The sequence below is a fragment of the Oncorhynchus keta genome, chromosome 11, assembly GCF_023373465.1.
Source record: "Oncorhynchus keta strain PuntledgeMale-10-30-2019 chromosome 11, Oket_V2, whole genome shotgun sequence".
In the NCBI taxonomy this organism is placed as follows: Eukaryota; Metazoa; Chordata; class Actinopteri; order Salmoniformes; family Salmonidae; genus Oncorhynchus; species Oncorhynchus keta.
This window is the reverse complement of record NC_068431.1, coordinates 40458637-40477612: the sequence shown is the minus strand read 5'-3', so window position 1 is coordinate 40477612 and position 18976 is coordinate 40458637.

The window sequence follows — 18976 nt, the reverse complement described above, 5'->3', positions numbered from 1 at the left end:
CAGAGAGGGTCAGTTAGCTACACAGAGGGCCTGAGTTCGAGGCTGCGCCTGACAGATAAACAAGATGAAGTACCGTGTTAACGAACAGTCCAGTAGGCATCAGCTGTGTATCCGAGTGATCATAGGGTCCAATAAGCAGCAATGGACGAAACAGGGAGCATCTCGGCAGTCGTCGCTACGCTAGGCGAGCGGGAGACACGGCGCTCAGAGAGCTAGCAGGCCGGGGATAGTAGCTGGGTCCTCACCGACATCAACGACGCAGAGGCTGGTTGAGAGCACATCGGCTGAAATACGTCAGCAGACCAGTCGTGATGGATCGGCGGGGCTCCGCGTCAACAGAGGGTCCAGGCCAATTGGCAAGAGAGGTGTTGTAGTTGGTGTACTTTCTTTGCTAGCCAGGGGAATGGGCATAGCTCGGGGCTAACTGGTGCTTGCTTCTGGACAAGGGTGATAGCCACTCGGTAGCAGCTAGCTAGCTGTGATGATCCGGTGTAATGGTCCAGAGCTTGTGGCAGGAATCCGGTGATGTAGTGGGGGAAAAAGCAATCTGATATGCTCCGGGATGATATAACGCTGTGCAGACTGGCGACTATTATCCGGGCTAAAGTGGCTGGTGTCTGTGCTAAAGGTAAAGACTGCTAGCAGTGGCTAACAATGATTAAATGGCTAGTAGGTAATTAGCTGGCTGGCTGGAAGCTATATTTAATTTGAAAATGGAAAAAGAGATTGAAATGTATACAGAAAAAAATTTAAAAGTTGAATATTTACACGGGACAAAAATGGGACAAAAACAAACACATCTTGCTGCTACGCCATCTTGGATCGATACGCCATCTTGATAATCTTCTTGGCCTTCCTGTGACACTTGGTGTTGTAGGTGTCCTGGAGGGCAGGCAGTGTGCACCCAATGGTTAAGCTGAGCCGAGCACCCTCTGTAGTGCCAGCTGCGGTGGAGATGCCGTACCAAACTGTGATGCGGCAGTATGCTCTCGATGGTGCTCCTCTAGAACACTGCGAGGGCCCTCGTGGACAGGCCAAATTTCTTCAGCCTCTAGAGGTGAACCTCTTACAGCTACCCCTCTACTTTTTTCAATTTCCACCTGAAGATATACCCAAATCTCACTGCCTGTAGCTCAGGCCCAGAACCAAGGATATGCATATTATTGGTTTCATTTGAAAGAAAACACTCTGAAGTTTGTGTAAATGTGAATTGAATGTAGGAGAATATAACACAATAGATCTGGTTTAGATAATACCATTCGTTTTTTTATTGTTGTATCATCATCTTTAAAAAATGAACAAGACATAACAAACATTCAGATAGGATGATGGGGACAATTTCAGTGAAAAACATAAGAGGGCAACAGTACTTGTGCAAAGTTTCAGAACGATAACTTCCAAAATGAGTGTGCTACATGACATTTATCATGAAGTCACCCAGGTGTCCCACACATGTAGCCCAAATGTACCCAAGTGGCCAAATTGGTGAAGTTATACATTTTGAATGGAATAACTATATACAAAATACCAAAATGGTATTCTAACACCCCCCCCCCCAAAAACAATGAGAAAAAACATGAAAAAAATATATACATTTACAAAATAACACTTTCAATATTTGGAAGACCCTCAGTCCTCTACACAATATTGTGCTGCTGATGCCAGGTGCCATAGCAGTCTCTTTCTGCTGTAAAGCAGAGGGTCACCAAGCATGTGGTACAGATGATGGGGGACTTCATTTTGCAAAGAACACAGCGACGCCTCCATGCTGTGCCCTGAGGCACATCCATGCCTGCAGAAATAAATTTGGGCAGATGAACACCACTTGTGGCAGGAGCAGAAGGGACAAAGGTCTTCAGAGAGCCAATGAGCTCTCTGAGTTCTGGGGCCAGAACTTGGTGCAGTGGTGCTGTGGTGCTGTAGCCAGCAAGCTCCTTGATGAGCAGCTCTCTGAAGGCTAGCTGTGAGATGGGGGGCTTTCCACAGTTCTTAGCCATTTCCTTGTGTAGGATGAATGCATTCACCACAGCAATGTTGATGAAATTATAGAAGAAGGTCTTGTATAATAAACATATATATACAGGGAACATAAGGTTGAATATATTATTATAGACCTGCTAGATCTACTGTCTCATTTATATTATGACAGACCAGCTAGATCGACTGTCTATTTTATATTATGACATTTCACCTAGATCTACTGTCTCTATTATATTATGACAGACCAGCTAGATCTACTGTCTTTATTATATTACAACAGACCAGCTGTATCTACTGTCTACATTTCACTTTGGCCATTTTTGTGGGCCTGCCCTCCCCTCAACAGCCTCAAATAGGCTATTTCATGTGGGGGTGAGGTGGGGTGGAGATGCAGACACACGGATCTCGGCCATGCTCCCTCTAATCCACAATATGTATATATACACACACAAACATAGGCTATGGGTCATACACATACATACAAACATACCCCCACCCACAATGTATAGCCAACGTGTACTTTACACATCTCATTACATTTTTATATATTGCTACTAAAATTTTGTTCTGTGCTTAACATGCGCGGCTCATTCCAGTATGAATCTTCAATGGCGAATGACCCTCTTTACGCCGGAGTTTACTACATGGGTTGGTCTTCCAACACATAACCATTACATATTGCCGTTTACCTCAGCTCATTGGCTATCGACCAAGCTAGATTTCAAGACGATCAGTGGTCATTGGGTTAAATACAGTCAATCAACGAAACAGCGGTCATATCATTGGTGCACAATGATGTCATTACTTGTTGTCTTCAAATCGGTTTCTTTCAGTCAATATGTCCTGCGAAATGACCCATCAGGTTTGGTTGTGTTACAAATAACCAGTTGATTGCAATGAAACCAAACATGACTGGAAAAGTCACGTTTCGTGTGTGTATTTACATCGAATGTGTCGTCGAAAATTGAATGAGACGGAATTCACGACACAAGCGGTTCACAAAATGTTTTTTGTTAGGCTATAAAAATGGATTTTATCAAACAAAAGACCATTCATTGTGTAACAATGAGCATTGGGATTGCAAACAGAGGAAGATTGTCAAAGGTCAACTATTTGTTTATTGCAATTTGGGATTTTGTTACGCCTGTGCTGGTTGAAATAGCTTTTTTTTATGGGGCTCTGTCCTCAGATAATCGCATCGTATTCTTTCGCAGTAAATCCTTTTTAAAATCTGACAACGCAGTTGGATTAGCAAGATTCTAGGCTTTCGAAACATGTGAGACACTTGTATTTTCATGAATGTTTAATATGACTATTTATGTAGCGATCACTGGATGTTGTCAAATTTAATCCCGCTAACGGGTTCGGTGCGCAGAGAAGTTAAAGAGTCGCTGTCATGCCTTCTTCACCACGGTGTCTGTGCGTTTTGACCATTTCAGCTCCTCGGCGGCCCCGTTTATGAGGGCGGTCCCAGCTTCGTTCCTCCTGAAGTCCACAATAAGCTCCTTTGTTTTTCTGACGTTGAGGGAGAGGTTGTTTACCCGGCACCACACCGTCAGAGTGCCTATCTCCTCCCTGTAGGCCTACTACTGTTGTGTCGTCAGCGAACAGTAGCTAAAGTACGTACCCCCAATGGAGTCAATAAGGCTAATCAGCTGATCATGACCCAGGGCTGCATACAATTTGAGTGAATGTCTCTTTTGTATTGTTTTGTGAGACAGGCTTATGTGTCACGGATTCCCCCGGTACTGCTGCTCTCATTTCGTTCACCAGCTCCGGAGGTCTACGTTAATTATATTAGAGGTTACACCTCGCTCTTCTGTTTTGGGTTGAGAATTTTAAAAACCTATTATGTATTCCTGCGCCTGTCTCCCATCCTTATGCAACGTGACGTTATGGATCAATAGTATTTACCTAAATGTATATGGACATTTGGAAACACATTTGTCATATTTTATGTAAGAAAATGTGGTTATTGATCTTGAGTAATGCTGGAGGAGAAATGGGGAGAACAAGTATTTGATACACTGACGATTTTGCAGGTTTTCCTACTTACAAAGCATGTAGAGGTCTGTCATTTTTTATCATAGGTACACTTCAACTGTGAGAGACGGAATCTAAAACAAAAATACAGAAAATCACATTGTATGATTTTTAAGTAATTAATTTGCATTTTATTGCATGACATAAGTATGTGATACATCAGAAAAGCAGAACTTAATATTTGGTACAGAAACCTTTGTTTGCAATTACAGAGATCACATATTTCCTGTAGTTCATGACCAGGTTTGCACACACTGCAGCAGGAATTTTGGCCCACTCCTCCATACAGACCTTTTCCAGATCATTCAGGTTTCGGGGCTGTCACTGGGCAATACGGACTTTCAGCTCCCTCCAAAGATTTTCTAGGCAGGGACCAGTCAAGTGCAAGTGCAACTTACACTTTGATATGTCCACCGGGATGCTCCACTGCATCTTTGATTACAAACACTACAGCACAGAGTTCAATGTCTGTTCCACAGGGAGAGAGGTGTAGGGTTCGACAGCACCATAGGTACTGACAGATGCAACGAGAAAAGGAAATGACAAATGCTGTCCCAAATGGTTCCAACATCCTTTTTCAGATGACATTACCTGAATGCACCAATGAATGATCGGCTCACTAAGGCTGCGTTGTAGATGATGCGCTCCATAAACTCAAAAGTATCCCTATAATAATTGCACTGCAAGACTCTCTAATTGAGGATGCCTAAAATACTTTGGGTCAAGCTCACTTTGATCAAAGCGAGTTAAACGATTATTCTGCTGTGTGTTTTGTGTTATGATTATAGTTCCATGAGTCCTTCATTTACCATGGTACACAAACACAATCATATAAACATATTCCATATTTTGTAACTTTTAATTCATCACCAGTTGTCAGGATCAAAACTAATGCACTGGTATGGTGGTCTTGATATGGCCCATTTAAAGATGCAGCTGGTTGCAGTTATGTTACATTTCAGGTAAATTGGTTTAGCTAGTCCTGTTAAGTAAACACTGTGTCATTGTGGAAGTCACAACCCAAGGCCTCATTACTATTAGAAGTGGTGAAAGAGTATTGGGCCAAATCTGAAAGCAATTACAGGTCACACCTAATTTCTGTGTTATTTTCCTCAGACTAATTAGAGAAATTGTCAAGAAGACTGAATAAAACACATGGCGCAAAGGTTATTAACAAGGGAAGTTCTTGTGTGTGGAGTGGACTGCTATGCCACAACACTCCTAATCTTCCACTCACAGGTGACCATTCCTCAGTCATGGTATCTGTCCTGAACTTGGATGCTGAGCTTAAAAAATGTAATACAAAAGTGTTGCCATTCCATGCATCATGAGAGTATTGCTATGCCTACTTGTCATTAAATCACATTGCCTTGTTATGACAAGTGTCATGTTATCTTAATGATATTGACACGACAAGGTTATGGAAGTTTGTTTATTTTTCATTAGTGTAATAGGGTAAATAAATAAATATAGACAATATATATTTATAAATAGACCCTCAATATAAACATGACATGATTTACCGATATATGTTACCTATTGCAAGTTGACTTGACTATTTTCGGACAAGACAGAAGCTATTAAAAAAACATTGTGTGTTGATCAGAGTGAGCCCACTTTGAAAGAGGGAATTTCATTATGGCCAGTCACAGTGCCCTACACCTATTGATTTATGACTATCAACATCCCTCAGACGTATGGGCTTACAGGCTGACCTCTGTGTAGAAAATGGAATCCGGTAATGGATTCAATGATGGATGAATGTGAAAACATTGCAATCAACACTCGTCTCCAACCTGTTTCTATAAGCTATTTTGTACTTACACAGCCCCAAGTTTGATTATTATTTTAAGAAATATTTTGCTAATCAGGTCTCCTGAGCCACCCACACTTGTAATATTACAGTATGTTAAATGCAACTTCATAGAAATGGTATGATGGACATGGTTGTACATTTGAGTAATGTATCTTTTTTTCATATCCATATACAGTCTAACACTAAAAGGAAAGCATTGTGTTGCAATGTGATCCAGTCACGTAAATGCATATGTACAGCAACACGGTCACTGTGGATTAAAGTAAATAGGTGTGTGATGAACACTTGTGTATCTGAAGTCTACCAGGGAAGTCTGAGACTTGTTCCAGATCTGTCTGAGTAAGAGACTTGTGTGATCCACTGCGACTTTAATTAAGATTAATGAGCTCAAGCAGGCTTCCCTCACAATCCCTCATCTGGCGCAATAACAATGAGGACGCTTCAGGGCCTGGAGACCAGAATATCACAGAGTCTGCTTCTACTGGCGAAGGAAAGAAGGAATTCATTCAGAGATCAGCTATTGCAAAATTAATCTTTCAAACTCACCTGACAACTATGTTTAATTCTGTCATTCTGCAAGTCTATTTTTCACTGCCATTGTTAACATTTTGCTGGAAATGATCATTGACAAATCCTTTCCGACCCTGATTGGATAAAGCATGACCTTTACAGTACTTCTAATCACCTGCTTTTCTCAGGCCAGCCAATCAGAGGGACCAGTCTACACCTAGTCAGCCCTCTGTAGGCCAGGCACAACACAAAATACTCTAAAACAAAAACATACAGAACAACATACCAGATCAATCCACAAATCACCAGCCTTTGCAAAAATCATCAAAAGAGAAGCTGGGCAGCCACTACTCTTCCTGGGGTCCAAACAGGAACAAAACAACACATCACAAAAAAACATCACATCCCAACAAACCAACACAACACATCACAACAAACCAACACATCACAACAAAACATCACATCCCAACAAACCAACACATCACAACAAAACAACACATCACAACAAACCAACACATCACAACAAAACCAACACATCACAACAAAACATCACATCCCAACAAACCAACACATCACAACAAACCAACACATCACAACAAAACATCACATCCCAACAAACCAACACATCACAACAAAACAACACATCACAACAAACCAACACATCACAACAAAACAAACCAACACATCACAACAAACCAACACATCACAACAAAACAAAACAACACATCACAACAAACCAACACATCACAACAAAACAAAACAACACATCACAACAAACCAACACATCACAACAAACCAACACATTAAAACAAAACTAACCAACACATCACAACAAACCAACACAACACATCACAACAAACCAACACAACACATCACAACAAACCAACACAACACAACAAGAACATCACATTCCAACAAACCAACACATCACAACAAACCAACACATCACAACAAACCAACACATTAAAACAAAACAAACCAACACATCACAACAAACCAACACATTAAAACAAAACAACACATCACAACAAACCAACACATCACAACAAACCAACACATTAAAACAAAACAAACCAACACATCACAACAAACCAACACATTAAAACAAAACAAAACAACACATCACAACAAACAATACCTTACAACAAAACAACACATCACAACAAACCAATACCTTACAACAAAACAACACATCACAACAAACAATACCTTACAACAAAACAACACATCACAACAAACCAATACCTTACAACAAAACAACACAACACATCACAACAAACCAACACATCACAACAAAACAAAACATCACCCCAGTAATTGTGCAATATAGTAATTCACATCGCTCCACCGTTACAAATGTACAATATAAAATGTGCAATATTACAACAGTATAATACTACAATATTACAATGTGTGGGTGTGTTTCAAGTTCAAGTTTTAATGTCATGTGCACAAGTATAGTGAAATAAAAAAATGTCAAGCTTTAAACTCAACAATGCAGTACTTAATAACAATGTAATACAAAAAAAATAACATAATAAATCAATAAGAACACGAGAAAGTAGGCAAGCATACTATACAGGGCCAGGCTTTAAATAAAAAACAATGCACGGTTTCCATTAAGTATCATTACCTACTCTCCCTGCTTGCATAACAATTGTGAACTGCTGTGATGCAGATGTCTAAGCAATGAGCACTGACTGAGCCTTATGAGTTCAAGCCCAGTACTGCTTCATTATTTTTTTGATGAGCACTGATGAAGGCATTTTGTGACGTCCTCAGGACCTTTTCACAGTTGTGTTGTGCACTGTGTTCATAACAGATTCTAGTTTTGGGAACAGAAAAATGTATTGAGATCAGATGTTTCATCGATGAGAACATTAGCAGAATTAGAAAAATAGTTCCATCCTCTCCCACTACCGTGACTGGACTTCCTCTCATTACCATATTTGGTGGTGAGAAAACGTTCTGAACAGATGCTTCATCCATATAGCCTCTGTGATGTGTCTGGGTTACCCCTTGTGTGTGGCCGCATCACCGCTTGATGTGGCAACTGCTTGGCTTCCGACCACAAGTTGCTACATAGGGTCGTGCGTACGGCCATGCAGATAACTGGGGTCGAGCTCCCTGCCATCCAGGACCTCTATACCAGGCGGGAGGCCATACACATTTTTAAAGAAAATGACCTCAATTACCTTAACTACCTCATACCCCTGCACATTGACTCCTTGTATATAACTTTGTTATTGTTATTTTATTGTTTTACTATTTCCTTTTTTTTATTCAACACATTTTTCTTACCTCTACATTGTTGGGACAGGGCTCATCAGTAAGCAATTCATGGTAAAGTCTACCCCTGTTGTATTCAGCGCGTGTGACAAATACAATCTGATTTGATTTAATCAATATGTTTTGACCATGTTAGTTTACAATCTAGTGTTACACTAAGCAGTTTAGTCTCCTCAACTTGTTCAATTGCCGCAAGATTTTGATGAGGTTTAGAGTTTATCAAGCGATTTGTCCCAAATACAATGCTTTTCATTTATTAAAGAAATATATATTTAGGACTAGCTTATTGCTAGCCATCCATTCTAAAAACTGACTGCAGCTTGGTTAAGGGTTGCAGTGATTTATACAGAACAAAAATAGAAACACAACATGTAAAGAGTTGGTACCATGTTTCATGAGCTGAAATAAACGATTCCAGAAATGTTCCATATGCACAAAAAGCGTATTTCTCTCAAATTTTGTGCACAAATTTGTTTGCATCCCTGTTAGTGAGCATTTCTACTTTGTAGAGCCATTGAAGGGGAGTGGACAACATTGCACAGGCCACAATCAACAGCCTGATCAACTCTATGTGAGATGTGTCACACTGCTTGAGTCAAATGGTGGTCACATCAGGCGTCCTTCCTAACTCAGTTACCGGAGCTGAAGGAAACTGCTCAGGGATTTCACCATGAGACCAATGGTGACTTTAAAACAGTTACAGATTTTAATGGCTGTGATTGCAGAAAACTGTAGGATGAATCAATAATGTTGTAGTTACTCCACAATATTAACCGAATTCACAACTTATTTTAACAGAGTGAAAATAAGGAAGCCTGTACAGAATAAACATATTCCAAAACATGCATCCTGTTTGCAACAAGGCACTAAAGTAATAATACAAAAAATGTGGCAAAGCAATTATTTTTTTTGTCCTGAATACAAAGTGTTACTGTATGTTTGAGGCAAATTGAATACAATACATTACTGAGTATCCCTCTCCATATTTTCAAGCATAGTGGTGTTTGCATCATGTTATGAGTATGCTTGTAATCGTTAACGACTGGGGAGTTTTTCAGGATAGAAAATAAACGGAATAGAGCCAAGCACAGGCAAAGTCCTACAGGAACACCTGGTTCAGTGTCACGCCCTGACCATGGAGATCCATTGGTTCTCTATGGTAGAGTAGGTCAGGGGGTGACTAGGGTTGTTTTTTAAATATTTTCTTTATGGGGGATATTGTTTTGAGTAAGTGCATGTTGCACCTCTGATGTCACAGTTTGTTGTTTGTTTCTTTTTGTTTGGAAGTTTCGCTTAAATAAATATGTGGAACTTTAATCATGCTGCACCTTGGTCCGTCTCTCCACACATCCGTGACATTCAGTCTGCTGTTCACCAGACACTGGGAGATGAATTCACCTTTCAGCAGGACAATAAACTAAAACACAAGGTCAAATCTACGATTGAGTTGCTTACCAAGAAGACAGTGAATGTTTCTGAGTGGCCGAGTTACAGTTTTGACTTAAATCTGCTTTAAAATCTACGGCAAGACTTGAAAATGGTTGTCAATGATCAACAACCAATTTGACAGAGCTTGAAGAATAAAAAAATGGGTAAATATTGTGAAATCCAGGTGTACAAAGCTCTTAAAGACGCACTCAGAAAGACTCACAGCTGTGATCTCTGCCAAAGGTGATTCTAACATGTATTGACTCAAGGGTGTGTATACTTTTGTAAATGAGATATTACTATATTTCATTTTCAATACATTTGCAAAAATGTCTAAAAAACATGTTTTCACTCTGTCATTATGTGGTTGTGTGTGTAGATGGCTGAGATTGAACAAATAAAATAAAATACTTAATTAAGAGTCTACATGTGCGTCAATCTAAGTAAAAAGATCCACATCACAATCCGTCAATTTAAGCTAGAGATATCATGGGCTGTACCTCAATCCACCACATCTGCCTATGTCGGCCTTCCGCATCTGCGGTGGAAGGTGGCCAAGCTCCTGAAAATCGGTCTTCTCACGGAAACGTCTGCAGTGTCCGAAAGACTCGGCCTACAAACTATTATGGAAAGGAGAGACTCTCACGAACATGATGGTGTTCTTCGTTTTGCTCTACGTCCCAGGACTCGTCTGAAAGTAACCCATACAAACACATGGAAGTATGGAGGTAGTTTTGTGCCAACAAAAATAAGGGGTTAAATATGTGTCCAAAAAAAGAAAACTATTTCCTGAGCTTTTTTTATATCTCCTAGATTTAGGACTTGACATTTAATAGCATTATTCCTTATTATTTCTTTTTTAACTGTCTTTTTTTTGCCATTTATGAACGTGTTATTCAATGCGTTTCTATGGGCTATAGTAGTAAAGGCCACATTCAATATTTGATCAAATCATTTTTCTATAACAGTAATTGATACCTAAAGGGGTCTTAACATTCAAAATCCAATAGCTTAATGATCCATGGTATGATTATCTTAAAACAATTCCCCATTTTAGAGGTTAACACATTTTGAACTCAGGCTGTGACACAACAAAATGTGAAATAAGTCAAGGGGTATGAATACTTTCTGAAGGCATTGTAGATAAGAGAAGGTTACATTTAGAATGTCTTTCTGAAAGGTATAAAATCAAGTAATTGAGATTTTATTTTTTAGTTGGTTATAAATTCAGATATTAGTGTAACACGATCAGTACAGTCAATGTTGTCAGATCTACAGACAGGGAAATCTCTCAAAGCCCTCTGTATCCCTAGTAATGACCTCAATTTTCAGTAGAGGGCATTGACCTAGTTTTAGAGGGATGAATGACAGGGTGAAAAAAAAGAATGGAACGCATCAGACAGAATTATTTTATTTTATCATGTCAGATTAAGTAAACAACCCATTATAATATCACAGTAAATGATACAAAACAAATCAATGTTTTCTTATTTTTAATAGAGGGTTGGTGGTTTGTTTTCAAGATATTAACTGAAGATGAGTGTGGGGAGCTCTTAGTCTGTGTCCCTATTGGTTGGCAGAGCAGAGCTGCCCTGCCCATAAGCCCAGCTTTGCACTCGGCTGCCCCCACAAGTGACTTCATTGGATGTACAAGTTGATCTGATGGAAGGGAATTAAATTGCAATCGCAAGCGGCTTTCATCTGGGCCTCTGCTTCTGCCTGACGGCCGATTAGAGCTCGCCTGTCTGATTACAGAAACAACCGAAGGTTGATTTTTGCTATTTTTTGCCTACTTTCTTTCAGAGAAAAGTGTGTCATTTTGGAACAGGGAGTTCAGGCAGTAGCGAGGGGGAAATTAGGTTATGTCCTCTGACTCAACATTGCCTCAATGCCCCTGGCCCTCTAGGTTGTCTCTCATACTGTACACATGTATATTCCACACGCATTCTCATAGTTATATAAACAGTAACCATTTTGAATTACTCAGATGTAACCAATTGTGAAATACATTATTGAATTCCATTAACCCGAAAAGCATCAATCTATTTTGACCACTAAAAGCACCTAGAGGGGTCATTTTTGACCCCAAATTGGAAATGACGGCAAAAGGTGATTTCTGTCAAATAGCAACACTTTTTCTTCTATTAATCTTTTGTAACACAAGTAAATGGTTTAAATGCCCCAAAATAAGGATAGATTTTTAAAATATATATTCAAAACAGACGTTCATGTTTTGAACAGACATTTTTTAAATCAATTTCCCCATAGCTACGTCTTATGAACATTTGACTGTTATTAATTCAAAGTGTTGTGTTTCTGTGACACTCAGAGACTGAGAAATTGATTATTGAGCTAATGTGACATACTGGTAAAACCTAAAATGGCCACCGATTTGGCTGATTTAGGCAATTTAGGCACTGGTGCCATCAGACTTTTAGCTTTAACTTTGGAACACTGTGGGCTATCAACTCAGTTCCAATTGCATCTGAAAGATGAGAATCTCAACTTGGCTGGACAGTGACTGGAAGCTAAATATGTATTTAAATGTTTGAGTATTTTTTTTGTTATAGTGGCTGCCAGTGGCAAAATCTGGGGTAGGTCCATAGCTATATATTTTCATGGTACACAACTCTCTGACAAATTTGGTGCTTGTGTGCCAAATTTGGTGCTTTTATCACAAAGTTCACTATTGATGACACATTTTCATACTAGCCCACCACTAGTATACAAAAGAGAAATTACATTTCATACTTCCATATTAATACAAAAATCATGATTCAAATTTGGGGTGGTAAGTAGTTGCTTGACAAAGTCCTAAAATTTCAGAAGGTTTATTATAATGTTTTTTTTATTATTTACCCATTGGTGGTTTTACAGTTAAGTCAGCTTTGCTGGTGCAAGAGAAGAAATGCTGGTTTGTTTGATGATTTTTGCATGTTTGATTTCAGTGAAATTAATAACAGAAACCTACGGCCATTTCAAGTTCACAATAACTCTAGGCCTAGAGCAAAGGAAAGTAAAACTTTTACTCTTGTCTGGGATCTACGTGTGAAAGTGTATTTTATTTCTTCTTCTGAATAAATCCAGCCACAGTTAAAGAAAGGATGCAGCCAACCTGCACACATAGTCCTCATCTTTATGTAGGCACCAATACACATGATGATTATGTCCTCAACTGACCCACAGGAATGGGTTTTCAATAAGATTCACCATGTGAAACGGTTCAAGCTTTATACAATTTGAGGCAATATCTCGAGACAACACCAAATAAATGACCCTATCTGGTAATAGCTGAATGTAGAGACCTTGCTTAATGATGGTGAAAATGACCCATCAAGAGAAGATGAATTGACTGAAGGTTATATTTCAGGTGAAATTTCAGAAGACTCCACAGCATAAAGAACCCATAGGAGAGCAACATATTTGTCTTTATATCTCTTTTAAATCCCCATCCAATCTCGGATGGACCAGACAAATCAAGACACATATTGTGACTGGTAATTTCATGTTTGGTGATATCTGACCATTATAATGAAGCATAGAGCTGAGTCTGTTTTGAGCATTCAAAACATACAATTACAGCACTTTCTGTCATTTACTGTATTTATTACTTGCAAAATGGCGACTTTTATAACCTTGCAAAAAGCTGTAGTTGAAAGGTGGGTGTGTATTCAGCTGTGAAATTGATGCTTAATGTTGAACGATTGGAATTATATTGAGAAACAACATTCTGCCCCTTAGATTAGGTAATAATGTCTGTTGATGACAAGCAATGGGCAATAGTGTTTGTCTTGTATGTATGCTACCTCCTCAGCAAAGCTTTTATACATTCAAACAGAACTTTATGTTCATCTCAAACAGGGATTTTACACAGAGCGTAGGAATGTTCTGACTTTTCAAAGCTTAGCCACAGAAAGGAATCTATATTTTCTCTTGCCCTAACATGCCTATAGTGGTTTTTAATTAATTATGACCCATTGAGTAATACGACCAAATCACATAAAAATGTGCTTCCACATACTTACAAAACTTGACTATGAACTTCACTGTAGCTTGGTGCAGTGACCCTTTTTGACCTTGTCAAAGTGCTTTGTATGACTACGTATTATATACTGTAAGTTTTTATTCAGATACATTTTGAAGCGATGATTAGCTTTTGTATGTAAATGTTTTATGTTTTTTTCTTCATATTTCTTTGATATGAAAAGTAGGACAATAAGTATTTCCAGACAGGCTTTTTCATAAAATAGTCATTTCCGAAGCTTATTGAAGCATTTAAAACAATATGATTCTACTTAAAAGGTTGTAAATTCTCTGGAGTCAAGTGGCAAAACAAATGACCTCAACTCTTGCCTGTTAAACACACTGTCAAATGTAATTGTTTTGAGGCAGTTAATTGGCCTTTTATTCAGGGAAGTCTGACAGTTTAATTATCTAAAATCACAACCAAAACAGCTATTAAAGAACTATTATCATTACGGCTATTTTCACACAAATGTATAGTCACTACGGTATGAGAAATACATTTTAGGATTCCCATATAAACACTGTTATCCACGGTGCTTCAGTTGTTGACTCATTTTCAAAATGGACAGGGGTATTAAGCATTATGAAGTGGTTGCCATTACTGTGAAGAATGCTGAGTGATGACATCACAGTAGGGATTACAGGAAATTGAGGAGGAAGCTAACATCTGGGCCTATATGTTTCAGCCATGATAAACCCTTCAAACCTTCAGATGTGTTTGACTCAAGTGCTGTGTAGTGTCTGTCAATAATAGTTCAAATGCAATGCCTTCTCTCCCTGTTCTAACCTTTCCATTGATGAAAATGATAAATGATATTCCCCACTGACTGACACATGCTTATTGTAGAGTAAAGAGTGTCAAGAGCAGTACGGCATGACTCAACCATTACACACTTTACACATTGTATTGACATTCTTTAGTCATCGCGTTGTTAACACTGTGACAACTAACCCATAGTAAGGCATCAATATGCCATTTCTTTATAAATGTGTAGGAAGCTCCGATGGACTGGATGGTTAAGACAATCATAAATGCATATTGTCTTCTTTGTTGTGTGTTAATATTAAAATCATTTTTCATAGAGCGTTGAACACAATAGCCTGCTACTGTAAGTACCTGATGCATTGGTGGCCTATATGATGAAGTCATATTTGTGTGTGGGCTGTTAACACATCCATTCGTCTTCATCTCTTTCCCACAGTGTGAAGATAAGGACATTTTGTTGCATCAGTTAGTTTTTTAACATCTATTTTTCACACCTTGGGGAGACACATTATACCTGTATAGTACAGGCTTCCCTTAGAAACAAATAACACAGTGATATCATGTTGACAGTGTGCTATTGTAGAAGAGTAACAATCCCATTGCCTGGTTGCACAGTTGAGGGGCCTTAGAGCATATCCCACATCAGGTCTTACTGCACGCACACCAACCACTGCAGCCCCGCCAATCAGTCATTCTGAGAGATGATGTTACGCTGGGTAAGGGAAAGGGAACATTAATTCATGGATGGTCATAATGTGTATACCTAGACATGCAGCATCTAATGAGAATATGGTAACACTGTAATTGCTCTTGTAACATGTTGTTAACATGTTGTTAGGATGTGGATAACGAACTATCTTTATTCTACTTCTATTGATGATATATACTGTTTATATATACTCCCGTTCAAAAGTCTGGGGTCACTTAGAAATGTCCTTGTTTTTGAAAGAAAAGCATGTTTTCTGTCCATTAAAATAACATTAAATTGATCAGAAATACAGTGTAGACATTGTTAATGTTGTAAATGACTATTGTAGCTGGAAACGGCTGATTTTGTATGGAATATCTACATAGGCGTACAGGGGCCCATTATCAGCAACCATAGTGGTGCCCTAAAGTGGTGATAAGCTCAGTCATTCTGGATGGAGGCTACTGTTTAGTCTAAATTAAACTATAGTGCCTAGAAATACGATGACATTGCTAAAGTAGTCAAATATATATATCTTTTTTTACCTTTATTTAACTAGGCAAGTCAGTTAAGAACAAATTCTTATTTTCAATGACGGCCTAGGAACACTGGGCTAACTGCCTGTTCAGGGGCAGAACGACAGATTTGTACCTTGTTAGTTCAGGGGTTTGAACTTGCAACCTCCCGTTACTAGTCCAATGCTCTAACCACTAGGCTATTTTGCCAGCATTGCCATGTTGTCAAATTTATTTCACAAGAAGTTCGTCAGAAATAGCTAGCAATTCTAACATTAGCTAGTGAAAATCTGGTGGCATCCCCTCAATCTTAGCTAGCTTTCTAATGTTTTACTCCATCTAAAGTCAATTTGGTGACATCAAAATGATGACAAAAGATTGTGTTTCCTTTTAAACGTCATTGTATTTCCAAACCACTGTAATGCACTTTTGGTGACTTCTTCATCAGCTCCCATTGCCGATGCATTGCGTAGAATGCTCAGCCGGGCATCAGTTGAAAATGAACATTCAAAACAATATTGTGACGAAACATGCAACCACATGCACGCACGCACACACACTATCTCCACTACATTCTTTTAGCTCATATGTTTTCCTCTGTACTAATCCTAACCCTGTCATTCCCTGCATCAAAGTGTGTTATCAATGTTCATAAAGAGGTCGGCCATAACAAAGCCAGAAGGGAAGATGAATGCTTGGTTGGCACTGTGTGCACAAGACAGTATGATCACACACACCACAGATGGAGCTCAGCTCTCAGCATGGGATGGTGAAGACTTGATGACCATTGGTAAAGAGGTGTTCTTGTCAGGACACAGGCTTACTGCCAGTGCCTTACTGGATTGACATGGTACTATTCCATCAAAGTATGGCTATTAGATATATGCTAGGTGTGTGTAATGGAAAACACATACAGTACATACTCACACACATGATATAATGTGAAAAGCTTGACAGGCCACATCATTATTTTAACTAATTTCCCCTATACTGTAACTCTATGACAGGGGCTCCACTACCGTACCTCCAGGTCCCATGTCTGGTATCACTGGGGCTGTGAAAAGGAGTGCTCAGGCAGTGAAGGCACTAGTATTGTTTGAGCAGGAACTAGAGCAATGTCTTATCTGGACAGACCTCTTTACAATGATTAATTATATCACATGTTCAACCAATGCCCTCACCTGCCCTCACCTTACCCAATTATTCATATGGTACATTCCCTTCAACCTACTGTACCATGCTGGAACATCGACCCTGTCTCCTCTATCTCTAGCTGTTGCATGACTGCAGGTGTCAGGGAGTAGGCCTATTTGGAGAAGTTGTGGAATGGAAACATATTTCACTTTATTAAGGTTATTTCAAACTTTACATCATAATTCTACAAAATGATGACTTATGAATTGTTTTCTTTCATTTATTTGTAATTTATATTTGCATTTCATTCTGAAATAAAAAATAAACAACATGGTACTGAAGCGTACTTCATTTTCACTATTGTGAAATATCTCCATTTAAGGTTAAGGCAAAATACACTACTTTACCAAGAGTATGTGGACACCTGCTCGTTGAACCTCTCATTCCAAAATCATAGGCATTAATATGGAGTTGGTCCCCAGCTTGCTGCCATAACAGCCTCCACTCTTCTGGGAAGGCTTTCCACTAGTTGTTGTAATATTGCTGCAGGGACATGCTTCCATTCAGGCACAAGAGCATTAATGAGGTCGGGCACTGATTTTGGGCAATTAGGCCTGGCTTGCAGTCAGCGTTCCAATTCATCCCAAAGGTGTTTGATGGGGTTGATGTCAGGGCTCTGTGCAGGCCAGTCATGTTCTTCCACACCAATATCAACAAACTATTTATTTATGGACCTTAGTTTATGCAAGGGGGCATTGTCATCCTGAAACAGGAACGGGTCTTCCCCAAACTGTTGCCACAAAGTTGGAAGCACAGAATCGTCTAGAATGTGATTGTATGCTCTGGCGTTAAGATTTCCCTTTACTGGAACTATGGGGCCTAGTCCGAACCATTAAAAACAGCCCCAGACTATTATTTCTCCTCCACCAAACTTTACAGTTGGCACTATGCATTGGGGCAGGTAGCGTTCTCCTGGCATCCGCCAAACCCATTTTTGTCCGTTGGAATGCCAGATGGTGAAGCGTGATTCATCACTCCAGAGAACACGTTTCCACTGCTCTAGAATCGAATGGCCTAAAGTGGCCTACCACTTTGCAGCTGAGCCATTGTTCCTCTTAGACGGTTCCACTTACAGTTGAAAATATAATAGAGAAGATTTTGATGAACTGACTGGTTGGGAAGGCGGCATCCTATGACGGTGCCACGTTGAAAGTCACTGAGTTCTTCAGCAAGGCCATTTGACTGCCAATGTTTGTTTATGCAGATTGCATGGCTGTTTGCTTGATTTTATACACCTGTCAGCAATGGTGTGGCTGAAATAGCCAAATCCACTCATTTGAAGGGATGTCCACATACCTATGTATATATGCATACTGTAGTTAGTTGAAATGTTACTGATCGTCTTTAGAGCATCTTCAGATGAATTATCCAAATAAAGTGTTACCCCTATTATTTGTCAGGGAACACTATTTGTAGATCAGTGATTCTACATCTCAAATTGCTCAAGCTTTTCCTCTCCAAAAGACTCAAGTTGTAGTTAAAAATAGGTCAATTAGGTGCAGTGTAAGAGTGACTGAATGCATCAATTCCACAATTCCACGTCTTTCTCTGTTGCTCGTTAAGAAAAACAAGATTTCAGTCTTGAGGGTGTGGTTCTATATGGCAGTTACCGATGTTTGTCCCCATGAGACACCATTGAAACAAAGTCAGTATAATTTCCTTAAAATAGTCCGAATGAATCTAAGATAAATGTAAGTAAATCTATAATTATTTGATGTTTT